The sequence below is a fragment of the Pogoniulus pusillus genome, chromosome 14 (assembly GCF_015220805.1).
Source record: "Pogoniulus pusillus isolate bPogPus1 chromosome 14, bPogPus1.pri, whole genome shotgun sequence".
Taxonomy (NCBI): domain Eukaryota; kingdom Metazoa; phylum Chordata; class Aves; order Piciformes; family Lybiidae; genus Pogoniulus; species Pogoniulus pusillus.
In genome coordinates, this window is record NC_087277.1 from 15,651,298 (window position 1) to 15,670,354 (window position 19,057).

A 19,057-nucleotide genomic window follows, 5' to 3' on the forward strand; every position below is an offset into this window, starting at 1 on the left:
GGCTGCACTCGTAAGGTGGTGATCAATGGTTTTACACACACTGGCAGCTTATCACAAGTGGACAGCCCAGAAATTGATAACATGCCCCACACTGTTTGCCAGCTTCATAAATGAACTGGAAAATGAGATTGAAAGTACCTTCACCGAGCTGCCGACACCAAACCGACTGTTCAGGTTAACATGTCAGAATGGAGAGCCATCTTACAGAGAACTGGACAGGCTGGAACAGCAGGTGAACAGCATGTGTATGAAGTTTAAGTGCAAGGTCCTGCATCTGGCATGACCTAAGCAAAGAGCCCGTTACAAGCTAAGATCTGTGTGGCTGAGGAGCAGGGAATCCTGGTGGACAGCCAGCTAAACATGAGTCAGCAGTGCACTGTTGCAGCAGCAAAGGTAAATTGGATCTTGTGCTGCATTCACAGGGGTAGTACTAGCAGAGACAGAAATGTGATCATCCCACTGGTCAGTGTTTGTCAGGCCACACCTGAAGTACTGTGTTCAGTTCTCATCCCCACAGCTCAGGAAAGAAATGGACACACTGGACAGAGTCCAAAGGAGGCCACAAAGATGATTAAAGAAGAGCCGAATCACATACCCTCTGAGGGAAGACTGAAGGAGAATCCTTCTGACTGCAGGGCTCTTCTCCTCAAAGAAGAGTGGGCTCAGGGTGGATCATCTCACAGTATTCTAGTATTCCAACTACAGAGAAGGTAAAGGCTATTTCCTCAAGTAGCCACACGGAAAGGACAAGAGACAATGACTACAATCTGCACTGGGAGAGGTGCCATCTCTCTATAAGAAATCTTTTACTCTGAAAACAATCACTGGAACAACCTCTCCACAGACAGAGTCTATAGAATGTTCATTGCTGGATGGTTTCAAGATGCAAATGGACTGGCTGTGAGGTGATCTCATCTTGGCTCCTATTCCCACAAAACTTTTGACTGGATGTTCTTCTGAGGTTCCTTTCAATTTGAGCTGTTCTGTGATTCTATGATAATGAAGAGTTATAGAGTGTCTTTCTCAAAGGGCAGGTTTTGTCATCATTTCCCTCAGATAGTTCTTGACGCAAAAAACGAATCTCCCTTTTTTTCAGCCTCAGTGTCAGCACCTGGAAGATTCTAAACTCATGCTTTAACTGCAAATGTTTCATTGTCTATTAAAAAAATAAAAAAAAAACAGTACTACCCCCTTTGCCCCCCCATCATTTCCTTTTTTTTTAAATTCTTCCAGCCTTGTTCTCTGGCTTCTTTGTTACTTAATATGGTTTATTGCAGGCTTAATGGCTTTAAAACTTTTTTTGTTAAACTACATTCTATGTATGTTCTTTCACTTTCCCAGAACACTATCATCTTCTTACATTTTTGACAGCAAAAGAGACAAATGCAAATTGTTTCACCTTTTATTATTCTCGGTACTCACCAGTTAGTTTAGCAGAGCACTACTGCACCCAGCCTGGCATATAAACTACCTTGCTGATATCAAGAGCAGGGGTGGGAAAATTTGCCACTCCAAAGGGAAATTTTTCCATTAACTTTGTAGGAGCTAAGAACATCAGTAGCTGGTGCTTAAACTAAGCTATTTTCTATATTCACAGCTGAAATAACATATTCATTTTACTCAAATCCAAAGCACAGGAAAGTCTTCCTATTGATAAAGATTCTGACCACCTGCTTCTACAGCCTCCTATTCATGATGTGGGCTCCATAGGAGACAATGACCAGATTAAAATGCAGTATTTCAGGAGATGTCCTGCTTCTGATAAGACTTTGCAGTGTTCTGGAGAGCACACTCTTGGGGGCTACAGCGAGCAATTTTCTGACCGTGAGTGGGTGGGTATTTGTGTTCAGACTCAAAGTAAAAATCTACATTTCCCACGAAACAGAGTTTCTGACAGAAACAACAATATTTTGACAGACCTGAAACACTGTGTTTCAGTGAATCAACACATTACATTTTGAGGTTTTGGTGGATTTTTAATCTAAATAGGTTTGATGGTTGGTTTGGGTTTTTTTAATTTGGTTGGTTGTGTTTTGTTGTTTGGGTTTTTTTAAAACCATTTCAATTTCAAGACTCAAAAGACATTTCATAACGAAAGAAACACTGAGCTTTCCAATAGATTACAAAATACTTAAATACTATCTTTTCACCAAAATAAATTTTGTAAGCTCAATACTTCCCACAAGCTGATGGTAATTTATGTGCAAACATTTTATAACTGACAAATATTTCACTATGAGTGGAAGAAAATAAAATACTTCGATTCAGAAATAATTCTCATCCCACTTCTTATGCACCAAATATTTACAGAGGATTTTATATCCTGAAATAACCATACATGTAGAAAGGTTTTCTGGAGAATCTCTTCTCAAATGGTGAGAATTTATTTAGAAACCAGAAAGGGCAATGAATCATTCAATTTACTTCTTCCTATTGTATATTACTTGGTACTCATCAGCAGAGAATTTCACTTTCCTTCACGCAGATTTATTAAGTTTCCACAAGTCATGTTGATCATTAAATCAATGATCTGGAAAAAAAGGATGTGTTCAACATTGATTTGAGGCTTACAAGTAGATTTGCTGAGACTTGACAATGATTCATAAACAAATCAAGATAAATGTTGTTCTGAAAATTAAAGTTTTCATTCTCTCAAGCAGTTCCATTGCTCCAGACTGGAAAAGATAAATCTGACCTGAAACTCCTACCAGAGCAGAAATATTGTGAATAGCAGTTGTGTAAGATCACATAATACATTGTACAATGATGGAGAGAGAAGGAATCAAGTGTTTCAGTTGTCTTCTCAAAACATCACCAGCAACGTTTAGAACAGAAGTTTCACCAGCAGCCATAGCCACTCATGTCAACAACTACACAGCAAAGCACTTCAGCCCCCTTCTTGCACTACTGCCCACAGTTGGTGAGGGCATCCCAGGATGGATCAGCACAGCACATTCCCAGACAGTGAGCAGTTGCCAAGAGAATTGTACTCAGCACCAGGGGAGCCGGAAACAGGGATACACTGACTGTATCTAACACACATCATCCAGAATGACAAGTTCAGGTCCGAGTGGGAGAACACAGATGTGGGTCTGAACCTATGTTGCAGTCTGAAGTTTTCAATTTTTCTCAATTCTTCACAAAACAGGCTTTAGACATTCATCTGGCATCTTACTGTTGCCCTCAAGGACTTCAGCCAGAGTTAGAACATCTTGCCATGAAGCAAGTAAATCTACAATCACATTAGAAGGTTAGGCTTCACAGTCATGAAAGGAAAAGTCCATGTGGGAGTCCTGAAGAAGGCAACAAGGGCCAAGCCTCATCATGGCTCATCATCAGTCTAATAGCAGTCATAGGAACAAGGCCTTAGGGTGCTTACTACCAGACATACCAGATCCCTTCAGGAATCTCTTTCCAAACCCTCTTCTCTCCACACAGCTAATTATTTACAAATAAGACATTCACATCTAAGTGCTATCTGCAACAAACTTTTGGTAAATAATGGACATTTCCTCCACCAAATGCCTTTCATCCTTTTCTCTTAAGGTGCGACCATAACATCTGCAAGCACCAGACACATCATTTTTTCTTTAAGAGAAGCCGCATGTTCCTACGAATGTGCCCACGCAAAGCACTAAATGACTCCTCCAAACAAAGGGTACTGCACATCTGAGCCACTGCAGAGGTGTGCTTAAGCTATACCTGAAGCTATATCTGACACGCTTTCTCAGGGGCCAGGACAGGATGACACTCTGCTCCGGCTAAAGGACTCTACCACATAGGGGGGGATCCCAGTGATGTCCTGGTGCAGCTGGCCACCACGGTAAGGCACATATAGTGCCTCTGTCATTCAAACTGGCTCACAAGGTTTGTGCCCTCGAAGCTCAAATGCATTTCACAAACATGCTACATATTTTGCCAAATTTGCTCCTTGACTAAAATCATTCACTACACATACTGTGAGGCAGTGCCAGGGGTTGCTTCACCATTCTTTCACTGTGATAGTGCAGCAACCAGCTAGAAGCTCAAAGACATCATACAGAATGTAATAGCAGAGGTGGTCTTGTGAAATAGCAGAACAGATGCAAACATGAATGACAAAGGCAGGAGACCATCATATGATTCCTCCTGCAAAAAAGATCATTATGCCACACATCTTAGGAAAACTAAAGGCAAGTAACAAGGGTGTTTAGGGAGGACATGTAAGGCTTATAATGCCCATACCTCTGTTCTATATTTTGACAGTAAATAAGATTGGATACACTAGGCAAAATCACAGACATCTGATGTAATGGATGTTTCTCAACTATTTGTCCAGGTTGTATTAGACAGTAAAGAAAAATTTTGAATGTGAACTTCTTTTACATAATTTGTTTGTGATCTTCTTAGAAATATCTCTTTATCTGCTTTGTCCATGAAAAAGAAAGCTGGAGGCTACTTTGGATGAAGCTGATGCCATTGCAGATCATTAAAATTAAGCAATTCAAAGAGTTCCCATATCCTCTGACTGGTCCCCAAAATTGAGGTGTATGGGGAAGGGCATGGTTTTATCCATGGTCTGGATGGACAAACTAATGTCTCACTACACAGACCCACATGCTTCCAGTTTTTCATCTCTGCAACAATAAGAGGAAATATTCACACACAGTGCATGCCTACACAATGCAAGTCTAAAATCCACTGTGAAAGTCAAGGGAGATGCACTGCCTCCAAACAGTTTAACACCAAATGTGCAATGAAGGCAGAAAAGAGGACTGCTGATAACAAGACTATCATTCCTATCACAAATGCACCATGGCTAAATAACCACCTCCATTTATAAAATGCATCAGTATGGAAACTACTCCTAACCAAGAATCACTCAACTACTCACTCTGTATAGCTAGTGGTATATACTGATTTCAGACCATGTATCTGTCTTAAGACTAAGAAATAGTCTTCTTGCTCACCAGAGCAAGCTACAGGAATTCTGTTGCCAACCATAACATACAAAAGAACCTGCAAAATCACAGTCACACACACATGTCTCACATTTATCTTAATGTTGTCAGAAAATCCATACAGACCATGCCAACATTTTGTTCCATTCATTCTGTCTTCAAAATCATCTGCTGTTGAGGGAGGGTAAGGAAGGGAGAGAAAAGAAAATGCAAGAGAGTTAACCAAATATTTAAAAAAGGGCAAAACAGAGAAGAAAAGGCAAGTCAATCTCACAAATGAGTCTCACAAGGAAAAGTATTGCACAGAAGGCTCCATCAGTAACAGCATTCACTTTACTCCTCTCCTGTGGATTAAAGACAGTATCCCAAATAAAATAAAATAATTAAAATCTATCTGCCCTTTGCATATCTACAATTAGAATTGGGCTCCTCAACTTCTAATAAGCCTCATTCTGACGAAAGCCATTGTGATTTTGGCTGCTGAGGAAGTCATCTTGACATGCTACAGAACTGATATCAGACATGATTTGCCATTGGAATGGGCTGCCCAGGGAGGTGGTGGAGGCACCGTCCCTGGAGATGTTCAAGAAAAGACTGGATGGGGCACTTAGTGCCATGGTCTAGTTGACTGGACAGGGCTGGGTGCTAGGTTGGACTGGATGATCTTGGAGGTCTCTTCCAACCTGGTTGATTCTATGATTCTACGATTCTATAACTTACTCATGACAGAAATCAACTGAAAGCAGACAGAAGCAAAAGAGTGATACAGCAGATACTTCTTTCAAAGTTATCTAAAACATCTGTATTTCCTTCTCATTAAGAAAAGCATTTCCTTAAGGAAAATAGTTTATGCACCTAAATAATTCATTGTGATTAATTATTTAGAGAGGTGTGGACCCAGTATGTTTACAAGTCCCAAGATGTTTTACAAAAGAGGAAACATTTATATAATTAGTCCTCAAGTTCTTTTTAAAATGTTCTTATGATGAGAGGTTTCTGATCATCAGTGGCATTGGTTCTGAAAGCAAAGCTTTTATAAAATGAGGTTTTGGTAGGAAGATGAAATAAGAAGAAAATGACTAAGCAGGGTGATCTTTTCTTAGTAATTGGTGATTACTGCTGCTGAACAGATGATTCTTCCAAAAGCTATCATTTAAGCCTTGAGTTATCTCAGGTATGGTAAAAGATCTCCAAATCATACATAATTAAATCACTGACCTGAGGTATTATCTCCCAGAGGAGTCATGTGCCACATACAGAATCAAGGGCAAGCCAGACCCATTTTGCTACAAATGTCAGCACTTTCCCCCCAGCAACACATATTCCACAAGTCCCCAGAGGAAGACATTTATGTCAAGGAATAAGCCTACTCTTGACAGTCCAGTGATGTTTTTTATAAGTTCATCTTTACCTCTCTCATACTGTGAACACTGTTGTCCTCTCAGAATCTCTGCTAGCTTGTTTGGGGTATCTCCAGAGCCAGAAGCGCTCATGGAAATGTTCTTTGCACATGTGTCAGTTCTCTCTCTCTCTAAACATCCACTCTGAAAACCCCTGCTGACCCTAGTCCTGACAATTCAAAAGTTTTTACAGGTCACCCACTTTTCATTACAATAAGGAAGACTGAGAAATCTGCTCTGACCCCATAGGAGACCCTAATTTGGGCAGGTAATTGGAATAGAGGTCCTTGAACTTATCCTATCAATAAAAATGTTTTTTTGTTATTCACTTCATCCAAGAGTAAGTAGAACAGCAGACCCAGAAAGATCTCATGACTGACTAAGAAGGACAGGCAAGCGAACTTGTCATTCCTGATAGTCCCTTAATCTAGAGTAACTTCAGCCCAGGGAAATTCACATGAGAGGCACCTGCAAGAGAAATAGACTCTGTGTTTTGCCTAGACAGTCTGCAACTGATCCTGATGACTTCAAAGATACTCTGATGAGACACAAGTGAGACTGATGTACTCAGATTTACTTGTAATGTGACTCAGGATGAAAATGGGCAGAAGAAAAGCCTAGGTGCATTGAAGAAAGGGTTTCTCTCTAGGCTCAATCTTTTAAATCCAGTTCAGTTAGCTACATTTCTTCACGCAATATATTGCCATTTTGAGGGAAATACCTGTGCTTGTATAGCAAGATGACATCTGACTTTGAGAAGGGAAGCGAAGCAGGAGTGCTTGTGCAGCCACCCACACTCCTCCTGCCTGCAGGTGTGGTGACCAAGGTAGCTATACCAAATCCTTGCCCACTCTTATCCCAGCCACAGTTATCTCTGTATTCAAACCAGAAAGGAATTCCCACCACAGGCAAAGTTTTATCACACATAGCACAGGAATTTCAAACTAGAATATTCAGGCCTTGTTTCTTGTTTTAAGTCCTTCAGCACTATGTGTTTGTGTCTGGAGATAGTGTCTCATTGCTTGTATCTGTCAGTCAACTCCCTCTTCATTGAGCACCTTTCTTCATCTACAGTGTGTTCCTCACCTTTGATCTACCATGTGACAACACTGCAGGTACTCCACATGGCACTGCTGATTCTGGCATTAGGTGTGTCCTTATTTAATCTAACTAACCTATTTCAGGCCACTACATCAGGGCCACTTTTAGGTTATTGTTAGGGAGACTTCAAAGTTCACAGCAGAAAAAGCATGCACACACCAAATCAAATTTCACTCTTGTAAAGCCCGAGCTGAGAAGTAGGCTATGCCCTGGGAAGCTGTTGAGAAAAATGGATAAATCTCTCTGAGCACAAACAACCCTTTCACAGCAATAACTCCAAGGCATATAATTCAGCAGGGATCTTGACATCTGCTGTTTATCCTTAAGCAGGAGTACAGAGCAGAGAAACAGAGTAGCCATGGTTACATCCCTATCCCTGTTTCAGGTCACTCCCACCTCATCAGGTGCTACCACGATCACACAGTCACACTCTAGGACAAAGTGGTTTCCCAAGTCATTCTACATAGTCCGTTTCACCCTATGTAATATGTTCCCAGCTCCGGAAAACGATTCACTTGTCAAGGATACTCGCTGGCTTGCTAGGAGGAGCCTTGCACATGTGAGGTAGAGTTAGGCAGTCTCACACGTGAGTCACCGCCGAGCACTGCTGATGTAGCAGCTGCCAAGCACAAAGCAAAGCCATCTCCCCACTGCAGAGCCCAACGTGTGTTCAGCATGTGCCGCTGTAGGAAAGGGAGTTGTGCTGCTGGGTATTTTTAGTTCAACTCTCAGTGACTATTTCTGCATTCCAATTTCTGATGCCGAGTTATCCCACCTTCTGTTTCTCGATCAGGGTATTATTATTAGCTACACTAAACCAATGAGCTTGTCAGCACGACAACTTTAATAAAGCACTAAAGTCACCTACTTCCAACGCAGGCAACCTAAAGAAAACAAGGCCTAATTTACAGTGCTATTAACAATTAGCAAGAGTCTGCTGATCAATCTTCACCGGATTTTTTTGCTAGGTTTTGATTGTTTCTGTGTTTTTTTCCCCCAACAATCTTTCTCTCCTCTGCAGATAAAAGAACTGACACATTCTGAAATCTATTCCTCCCTTTCCCATTAAAAAAGACAGAACACATCTAAGGGCTTTACACATGATCTTCTGGAATTATTCTACCTCTCAGTTTTGGGCCAACCTGCATGTGTTGACTTCTTATGGCACATAAATAATATACTTTGTCCTTCTGCTTCTCATTGCCTCTGACTTTGCTGCTCAGTTCTACACACAAAGACAAGAAATGTTCTGGTGGTCCCCCGGTTCCATGCTAAAACAGCAGCATGACTTTGACTCTGAAACAACAACTTTTTTCACAGCCTTGTGCATTATTTCCTTCTGAAAAGGCTTTTGTGCATGGGGATGAATCCTGCTGTTTCTGAGGTCAGTGGCTAGCATCCTATAGTCTCCAGCAGTGAAAGGGCTGGGTGGTTGTAGAGCAAAAAAGCACTCTAGAACACAACACAATACAACTCTTTTCTCTAACATCTATCCTGGCAAGCTGTACCCTCACACAACTCAGCTTAAACACAGCTGCAAAGGGAGGGAGAAATGGAAAGAAAACAATGAGGAGACATGGACACAAAAGAGAAGTTTTCAGCTGAGTTTTCAAACCAAAACAATCAGGCAAAGAAAACAAATAGAGCTGAGCTGTTGCAAGAATATATTATGCAATGTAGTGTACTCAGTAAGCACTTGTAAGAAGACACTGCTCCACTCTAATGAAATCTCCCTTGCCCCACGGAGATCCTCATGTCTTAAGAGGCCAAAGAGCTGCAGATGTAAACTAGTACCTGCTGAACTCAGGCACTCAACCACACAGCAGCTGAGCAGCTGCTAGACCTGTTGTTAGCTTGTGAGGATGCTGAAAACCTGTATCTTGGAATCTCAGTCCTTTGCAGAAGCCAGAATACCAGTAAACCCCAAATTCTGTTAGATCACACAAATTCAGAAATGTGGTGTAAAAAACGATGCGATCTTCCATAATTATCTACTCTGTGACCCAAGCTTCTCAATCACCTCTAAAACAAATGCAAGGCTTTTCTTAGCAAACAAAATCATTTCTATAGTTGTTTCATGCAGACATCCTCAAAGCTGACACACACAAGCCAAGGCTGTGGTTTTACACCATCTACAAGCACCGTCTGCCCACAATAAGGTCAAGTCAATGCCACTGAGAATAACAAAAGGTTATGGGTGGACAGGAGATAATGGAATAGAGATTGACATTTTCAGACTGAAACATCCCAACTGTAGGAGACCTGGTGGGTGGGAAATACTGGTCTTTTCCCTCCATTCTTTAGGAAATCATTCTCAGAAATCAGGATTGCTTTTCCTACTGCCACAGTGATAGAGATAAAAACAATTCACTCAAGTTACATCCTCCAAGTAGCACTTCTGGTTTTGGGGCCATAAAAAAGTAATGTAATTCTTTGTTCTAGCTTCACATGTTATGAGCTAAAATTATGCATTAGAAGATGCTGGTAGAGCCAGCTCCCCTCCTAGTCACACAAAGCTGGCTAGAACTAACTGGACAAGGAAAGAGTCTGCTGCTCCCCAGGCTGCTAAATGGTGCCATCAGGGTCCTAACAAGTCAAGCCTACATCTGAGTTACATTAAGGGAGTCCCACTTGTCATTGTGCCACAAGCTATGAATTCTTACAAGCCACACTGTTACCGGAAGGACAGAACTTAAAATTTCCATTCTAGAGAGACAGACATCAACTTATTGTAGTGACACTGTTCTGCACTATCAATACAGGTCTGTTGTATAACAAGTAATATCTTCAAACCCACCTTTCAAGTCCAATAGGATGTATAAGGTCTGACCTATCCATGACAACACCATAAACTCAGAACAAATAAGAATAAATGCAGATAAATAGATCTACTAGACACACGTCAGAAGGTACAATAGGCAATATTTGGTAAGTAAATATACCAGCAGAAGGTCAAAGTACTGCTTAGGCTCTCTTATACCTATGGTCCTAGGATGAGAAAATACAACAGATATAAAGAATAGGACAGGATATTGTGTCTGTCTTATTGCCTCACATGTACTAAGAGAATTAAACTTTGCGAATCCTTCTGTGTTCAGTGAAGATGATCTTAAATTTCTCTGTGGGCATCAGCAGAATCAGAATCACCCTTTATTTGATACAGTCTTAGAAATGGCTTAATTCAGTACTAAAGTTTAGCCACATCTGAGGTGTGGAGGCTCCAGACACAAGGAAACTACAGCAAGACACATCTGAACCTAAGACAGAAGCAAAAATGCCATGAGTTTTCTGGCAGATTTGTAGGAGGATCTAAAATTCCACTCTTAGGAGAGAGTACTCACTCTCTTTACAGAGATTCTCTTTTTATATAGGACAATGCATGGATGTTAGCATCCTATATGCAGAAAAGGAATTATCCCTATAACACTTTGTTTGTGTGCTGTATCTGCTACAGTGAAATGGGAAAGAAGTAAACCTTCTGAATAACAGAATCGTTAATATCCTTAACAGGGTTAGAGAATAATACAATTTCTTATATTTGGAAGAAGCCCATTTCTGGCTCTCAAGCCTGACAAGTTGAGATCAGGCTTGACCTGCTTCTGACCTTGTGAAAGAGGACTGTAGTCAGCCCAGCAGCCATAACTGCTCTAGTTAGATACAGCCCTTTACCTCCTGGAGCATTGTTAGCAAAGGTCATGCTATATCACAGGTCCTGGATTCTTTGCAGCATGTCAGGCATTGCCAGTGTGCAAGGAAGCAATCTGGGAACAGAGAAGGTGAGAAAAACTATGCACAAAGTGAGACACCTGCACTGTTCATGCTCTTAGACACGCTTTTCTAAATGCTGTGATATTGGGAAGCTCAGACTCACAGTATATCCCACTGACCTGGGGGGAAAGTTTTACTCCACGAGTAAGCTGATGGACTCAAGGCTGAGCAGAGAGACCAAGAGCTTGCCCTTTCTGAGCCAAGAGGCTAGAAAGGAATGACAACCTTTCTAAATGTTAGTATGGGTGAACATTAGCTAGGTGGACACAAAGATACATATAATATGAGCACAGGCATAATTTGGACTTGAGGAGAGCCTGCCAAGACCAGAGTGACCCCTGGAGAAGACAAATATTGGCAAAAAAACTCAGTTATTTCCTTCTTACGAATTGATGGATCATAATTCCTGCTAATTTCAAGGGGATCAGACAAATAGAGAATATCCAATCTGTAGTCTAAAGATCTCAGCTTCCTCCTGGCTCTCTGGAAAAAAAAGCTTACATTTTCCATAGTTAATGTGTCTGTCCCACCAAGCAGCAAAATTGTCCAATCACCATGCAGTGAAAAGGTAAAAAATAACAATATTGCAACAGAGAAAGTCACAGAGTGTATTAAATGGAATAATAGATGGTGGTTTACACACAGCTTCAAAATAAAATGAATACCTGACTAAATGCAAGGTACAAAATTCACCACCAAATCACCTTTTGCCTCAGGTTATTATAAAGTAGAACCTGTAAAATGACAACATGGATACAGCAGCATTTAAGAAATCCTTGTCTCAACCTGTTGACAGAACCTGACTGCTGATCAGCTGCCATTGTGTAAGTCCTGTTCCATTCTGAGGTCCAAGTGACAGTGGGTGCCTAAGGAAAGTAAGGATGAGGGGCTTTAAAAGTGCTCAGCAATAGAATCTGATGCAAAACCAGTTGTTTTTTTTTAACTTAGGATAGTGATGGTTAACAAAAATAAGTGGAGACCAGATCTTACAGCTGTGCACAAAGCAAAGGAAAGTCTATGTTCCATTTCCATTGCTAAACAAATAAAATGTAAGAGAATAAGCCATAAGACAAAATCAAAAGTATTTTCTAAGCTTTCCAGTTTAAGCAAGGGGAGAAAGTGCACTGAGCAATAAAAATCAATTATATTAGGTCAAGAATTTATACTGATAGCAGACTTGGTGCCCTGACTTTCCATAAACAGACCTCCACAGAGTGTTTTTATGGCAAAGCCATGCTCATCAAAGCAACAATCCCGCCTGCCTTTCCCAGAGAAGAGAAGTTTTGCCGCCACATAGCAATCAAAAGTACATGTGTGCGTTCTGGCTTCCCCCAATAGTACGCCCATAGCTATAAGTGAAGTAAGACTACAGGAGTTTCAGGGTGCTAATGCACAGTCCTGAAACCCTTTGACCTTCAGTCACTTACTAATGCTGATGAGAGGATTAATGCTCCACTCCTCGGGTACCCCTCAATTATGAACTGTACATCTCTGCAACACGTATAAACAGGATTGTGATAGTGCTACTGACATGTCAGCATCAGAAGTATTATCAAGTTTGTAATCTTTTTTACAGGTATTTTTACAGGCACTGTTATTCCCTTTCTGTTATTACAAGGAGAAGTTGCAAGTTTTACATATTTTCTAGAATTGAAGCAGACACCAAATCTGACACAGAAATACACTGTGTAATGTGGCCAGGCTAGCCTAGTGTCCTGTGCACTGTAGCCCTATAGTGCCTTGGTTTAATTAATGCCTGTAAGCAAAATCCTCTTCAGTTAAGCTTCACATCCATGAGCTCTGTTATTAACATATATCAAACAGCCCCTTGTAAAGAAGACCTGTTGTGATGGTAAGGTTGCATTTTCCTCAGGAAATTGTTTCGCAAATCAGAGAACTGCTTCCAAATGATTCTGTTTCCTTTTTCTGTCCTTTATGCTACCAAGTTCCCTTGGGATAGAATGTAATTCCCAGATAGTTTTAACAACACTTTTATATAAGAACTGACTATGAGGTCTTGTCTACCTTCTCTAGCTTGCAGACGGAGGATGTTTTTAATGAGAGAGAAAAGATGGGCCAAATTCTGCCTTCTGTTGCATACCTATAATGTCAAACTACCCTTCAGCTCTGGCTGATTTTAGAACCATCTGCAGACAAGTAGCATAACATAGGATCGAATCAAAAGCTCTGTGATTTTCAAATCAGGTGTTAACATGAAAGACAAGTGCCCTTTAGACTTTACTATATTACTTGGTATATCCCCACAGTATCATTAGGAAGTAAAACTATGGCTGTGTCATATCAGGGGATGGGTTCAAAACACTTCTATTAAAATGCTTATCACCAATAAAGCCAGTGGCGTTTCCAGTGACACAGACAAGGAGGATGCAGAGAGGACAGGGGAAGATCAGGACACCAGATAGGGAGAACATGGGTTTAGAGAAGAGACAGCAATAGCAGCTTTCTCCTTATCTCTGACAAAATTAATTAATTAATATAGTTACGTGGAAGTAGAAAGCTCTCTGCAGTCATTACATAGCAAATACTTACTGCTTGACTTAAACTTACTTCTTACTGTCTCCTTCATGCCACTGAGCTTTTTATGCTGTCATCCACATTTATTTAACTGCACAAGGACATTCCACAGCTTTGGATCTCTTCTGGTTTGTTTGTTGTTTGTTTGTTTTCAAAAAGACAAGGACTGTCCCCATATGCCTTTGGATTAGAGCTATTCTTCCTACCTTTTCACACGTACCCAGTCCATGCCTTCTTGCACACAGATGAAGTGTGCATCTCTTATTGCTTGTCCATCACTCCCACATCTTTAAGAAGACTTTGTTTTTCTTTTTCCTTCTTAAGAGGTGTGAAGGTATAAAAGCAGGATTTTTACAAATATATGTATATATATATACATACAGTCACATGCATTGTTATTGCTATGATTTAGTCTGGCTTTAAAGTACTTAAGGCAAATGTGCCAGTTGTGGACTAGAGTGAGGTTTCTAGTCTTGGCTATCCATACACTTCTCTGGTTTACATCTCTCTGCTGAACATGATGAAAAAGATTTATTTGTGGAGTGGGCAGAGACAGAAGTGCATTGTCGCATGATTACTTTTTTTTGTAAGGGTTATTAATTACCATGTCAACCTTTGCTCTGCTGCTGCTTGTCTGCTTTTATTTTGGGAGCACAGCCATTCGGCACTCAGATCACACTGGGTTCCCTGATTACCTCGTTTTGTACCAACCATTATTTATTATTCCTTATGTATCTGAGTGAAAGAGGAGAGGGACAGAATGGCAGAGCCTGAAAACATGAGCCAGAATATATGCTTGCCTTGAGTTGTCATCACACTGCTGTTGGAAAGAGCGAGCCAGAAAACTAGCAACAAACACTTGCACACAAACACACGCCAGACGCACACCGCATCGATCACAGGGAGTTTGCAAGCAGCCCCACAGCTCTTACCTGGGTTGTCTGGGATCCTTCTGCAGTGCACCTCCCTCAGATCCCTCTTCCCTATTTTTCCCCGTGAGGAACAGTGGTGCCTGTGTCGGTGTTGTGGCTAGGTGACAGTGCAGGTAGGGATGGCAGGCAGCTGGCTGCAGCCTCGGCTGCCGGGCTCTGGCTCCTGCCAGTGCTGCTGCTGCTGCTGCTGCTGCTCCTGATGATGCCGAGGAGGAGGAGAGACGAGTGAGGAGGAGGAGGATGCTGGCGGTGATGCTGTTGCTATGGTTACTCAACTCGGTGGCGGCAGCACCGCTCAGTGCAACAGCTGCCCCAGCATCCAGACCTCAGCACCCATCGGGCACGGGTATTGCACCCTGGAGCCCTGCCAGACAGACAGTGATGGTGTAGGGCTTAGAAGTCACTCCTTGGCGTGGCTTTGCTGCCCCAGGAAAACAGATGGAGCAACGTATCCAAAACGTTTGCATTCTACGCTTTTGGGTAAAGAGCTCACTGCCCTACAAAGGTCAAACAGCTTCTAAGAGGCCAGATTTTTGTTTTTCAGAGGGGCTTTCTTTTTTATAAAGAAGTGAGCAAATCAGCAAAGCTGAGGAGGAGAATAATTTCCAAAGTTCCTGTCTGATGTCACTGTAAACTTTTTTCTCTTTTAAACTGAAGGTTAACCTTCTTCCTTTAAAACAGGAATTAAAAGTGGAGATTTACTCACTTCTTGTCTAAAGGTGGTTTTGCATAAAGAAATCTCCTTATGAGTGGGTTCCTTGTGTGAGAGAGAGATGCCTCTTACCACAGAACAGTGAGATAAAGCTCTTCTGAAAGGAACTCTCTTACACAGCCTAGGACATTAATACTTGAATGCCTAACTGCATGAAGTAAACAAGCTGAACTTTGCCTTTCTCTAGGGATCTGAAAACAAGGAAGGAAAAAGACCTCAGGCAGGCAAACTGACACATGATCAAAATGTAGAGTCGTAACTGAGAAAGACATGTGAAATCAAGGTATTCAGTTACCATTTATCTATCAAATGCACACGTCATGAGGCTTTCATTTTGCACTGGAACATCACAAGACACAGCAAGGTCACAACAATCAAGCATCACTTCCATTGAAAAATGTCAGTGCAAAGCTGTGTAACATTCATAAGCCATTTCAGAGCCAGTACTGTTAGCAGGAGACTGTGAAACCCTAAGACCTGCTGAAAGAGAAAAATCACTGGTGCAAACTTTCTAAAGGGATTTTCTTCCTGAATGCTGCAGATGGTATGAAGCTATGAGCTTGAAGCATTAAGAATATGCACTGGCTTGTGTTTCCTATTGAAGTATCAGACCTGGAGAAAGTTATAGGAGATGTGCTGGTGGCACCTCTCCTCAAGGTGTTCTAGAAGGCAGTGTCTCCATGCCATATTCATTTGAATCAGAATCTCGTTCATGTAAATGCATTCTGTATATATTTCATTAGTATAGAAAATCCTGGAACCACTCAACTGAGGAGAAAAATGTGCCAGACAGCATATATTGTGAGAATTCCTTGGAATAGTTTCCCATTTCCCAGCCTCCATGTATCTTACAAAATTGATCATCACATATATCATTCCTCTATAGATTTTTTTAATGAATATCCTTTTAGGCAACAATCCTGGTATCCATTCAGAGACTATATGGAATAGCTGACCAAAAGGGCTTTTCTGCCACTCAAAACAGAAGTAAGAAACATGCCATCTATTTTTATCTTTCAAAATAATACAGTACTCTGAACACTTTCTCAAGAGCTAAAAAATATTTGATGCAGGCATGGCTCAGGGAATTCCCTGCTGTAATTCTGGGTACAGGCGGAGAAGATCTCATTGGAGCAATAATTGTGAGCAAACCTAAATCACCCACATTGTAACTAACTAGCTGACAGCAAAATCCTTGGTTATTTTGATCACTGAAACTACAACAGATCTTATGTCTACTAAATCAGGGGATGTACTGCAAAATTTATCTGCTGAGGTACATGTGATCAGCTTGCAAGATTGTATTTCCAACTTTGCTTATTAGAGTTATTTTTTGAGAGCTTCATCTCTGATTTCAAAAGAAGAATCGCAGAAGATAGTTGGCTCCTTTGGCTTCAAGTGCTTTGGCTCAACACGGCTGTGCTACACTGCTGAGGATCTGTCCACCTTAATTCTCTTGTTGGCAACAATCTGCAATGCTGTGGAAAAGAGCCCACTAAAACCAGTGGCTCTCTCTGGACTCTGAAGAGTGCTCATCTTCAACTGTGCCAGAGGAATAAAAATTGTGTATAAAGTTCTAACAAAATAAAATAAAATTAAATTAATAAAACAAACATAGAAAACAAAACAAAATGGAGAGGGGGAAAAAATTCAAGTCCATGTGACCTCAGTGATGTAACGAAGTTCTAGATGGTGGGATCAATGAGACTTGCACCAATTCACTAGGGAAACGAGTTCAGATATAATATGCAAGGCATGTTGATTTCATGTGTAGCTATGATTCTATTAAAAAAAGGGCATGTCACACCCATATTTGACAGAGCCTAGAAGAAAGGCTGCTTTTTCAGTCACAACTTCCGTTCTGTAGGATAGAACCTATGTTATCTCTTCCAACTGTGCTTAGGAATTACAGACCCCTCAGGACACCTCAGAAGGTATTGATGTTTATGCACCTAGTCATGCCTGGATTAACTTAATGCCTGGACTAATTTAAATACTGCAGAGAGGTAAAGCAATTCTCCCTAACACAGATTTCTAAAACAAATCAGTTAAATATTCTCTTGTGTTTCCTTTTCTCTCCTGTTTTGTTAGGAAGACAATTAGGTTGACTACCATAGCTGTACTTGTCTAAAACATCTTGATGTAAATGCAAATCCCTTTGCAATGAAGAGCTATCCTACCAAATCAGGTATTTGAGTTCTGATGACTGCCACCTTCTGGAACTACCTTCTTATCTGCCACCTTAGCTCCACAGGCACCTGGGGTTTTAGCAGTGAAGATAATTGTGTGCCTGTTTAGCTGCTGGATGCCCCAAAATGGCTGAAATCTGAGCAATACTGACATCTTTGGACATAGTGTCCCAGAGCACAGTATAGGCAATAAATGTCTTATATTAGATTCCTTGTGTAGAGCTTTGGAGTTGTTTAATAATAAGCTGGAATTGATGCTGCCATTAGGTAGAAGGATACCTAATAGATGCCCAATGGATCAGTCCATCCTGCAGAGAGGGCCTCACTGGACTGGAAATCATTTCTATAATCTGTGGATTCCTTTTCACTCTCCTACCCCATGTTACTTGAGCTGTAGTGCAATAGCCAGGATATGAATTCTGCTAGGATGAGGATTTACCGACAAAAAGAGATTTAAATTAAATGAAGTTGGATCAGAACTGCAGACTTTCCCAGACACATGAATATCAGCACATAAAACCTTACATGAGGCACAAGTGTGTGAACTGAGCATGCATACAGGACAAGGAAGCAGGTGTGTCTCAGACAACCTGCTTCATGTAACACAGAAAGACCACAACGCTACACTTCCACCCAGAGAACCCAACGAGTACTTCAGGCAGAAAAAACATCCTTGCTGTAACAGCTTTCTTCAAGCTCTGGGACACAGCCTGCAGTATGAAAACTGTGTGACAGGGCACTACGGATGTGTAATACATCAACAACGTTTCTAGGGAGCAGAAGGTAGGGCCAAATGTACACTTCAGGCTAGTAGCAGCAGACTCAACAGCTCTGTAGTTAATGAACACAGAAAGTTAAGTTTCTCTTTTGATGAGCTGAAAAGTTGAATTTACCTTTTGGTTGTGATGCAGACTTTCCAGGGACTGATTCTTTCTATTCATTCTTTATGATTTCAGGAAAAGGTAAGGTCCAAAGGGACAGTGGTTGGCCCACAAGAGCAAGCAGCTATTTCAGTACTAGGGCTTTGATTTCTTCAGAATCCTTTAGCCCTTGTAGAAACATCAAGATGTCCAAGACTCTTTTAGGAAGCATTGCACCATACTGCTATAGCAGGGTTTGAAACACACTCTGCTATGACAGGCAACACAATGTCACACAATTCAGTTTCATGCTATGCATCAAAGGAGAGTTGAGCAAAGGAAGGAAAGAAATAGGAGAAAAAAAACCCATATGTGTGCCTTTCAGGTAACTCTGTGGTAAAGAATGATTAACCAAAATATATCTATTTTGATACAGTTGGCTACAATCAGAGCTCTGTCATTCCTGCCCAATCCCTGGAAGTGTTCAAAGTCAGTTTGGATGGTGCTTTGGCTCAGCACAATGTAGAGAACTCAAACTGTTCCATAAATCTAACAAATATAACACATTCTTGGGGAGTATCACAGTGCAAAGGTGGTTTTAAAATCATGTATCAGTTTTA

At 41.0% G+C, this 19,057-nt stretch overlaps 1 protein-coding gene across 2 annotated transcripts in view; it reads right to left on the bottom strand.

Moving 5' to 3' along the window:
* FAM135B (family with sequence similarity 135 member B) overlaps window positions 1–14,840 on the bottom strand; it is a 168,981-nt gene extending 154,141 nt beyond the window's left edge. For both annotated transcript variants that reach the window (XM_064154340.1, XM_064154341.1), the window contains exon 1: window positions 14,677–14,840. The gene's annotated coding sequence lies outside the window, so the exon portion shown is untranslated. The remainder of the gene's footprint in view (window positions 1–14,676) is intronic.
* Between the last annotated feature and the right edge of the window lie 4,217 nt (window positions 14,841–19,057).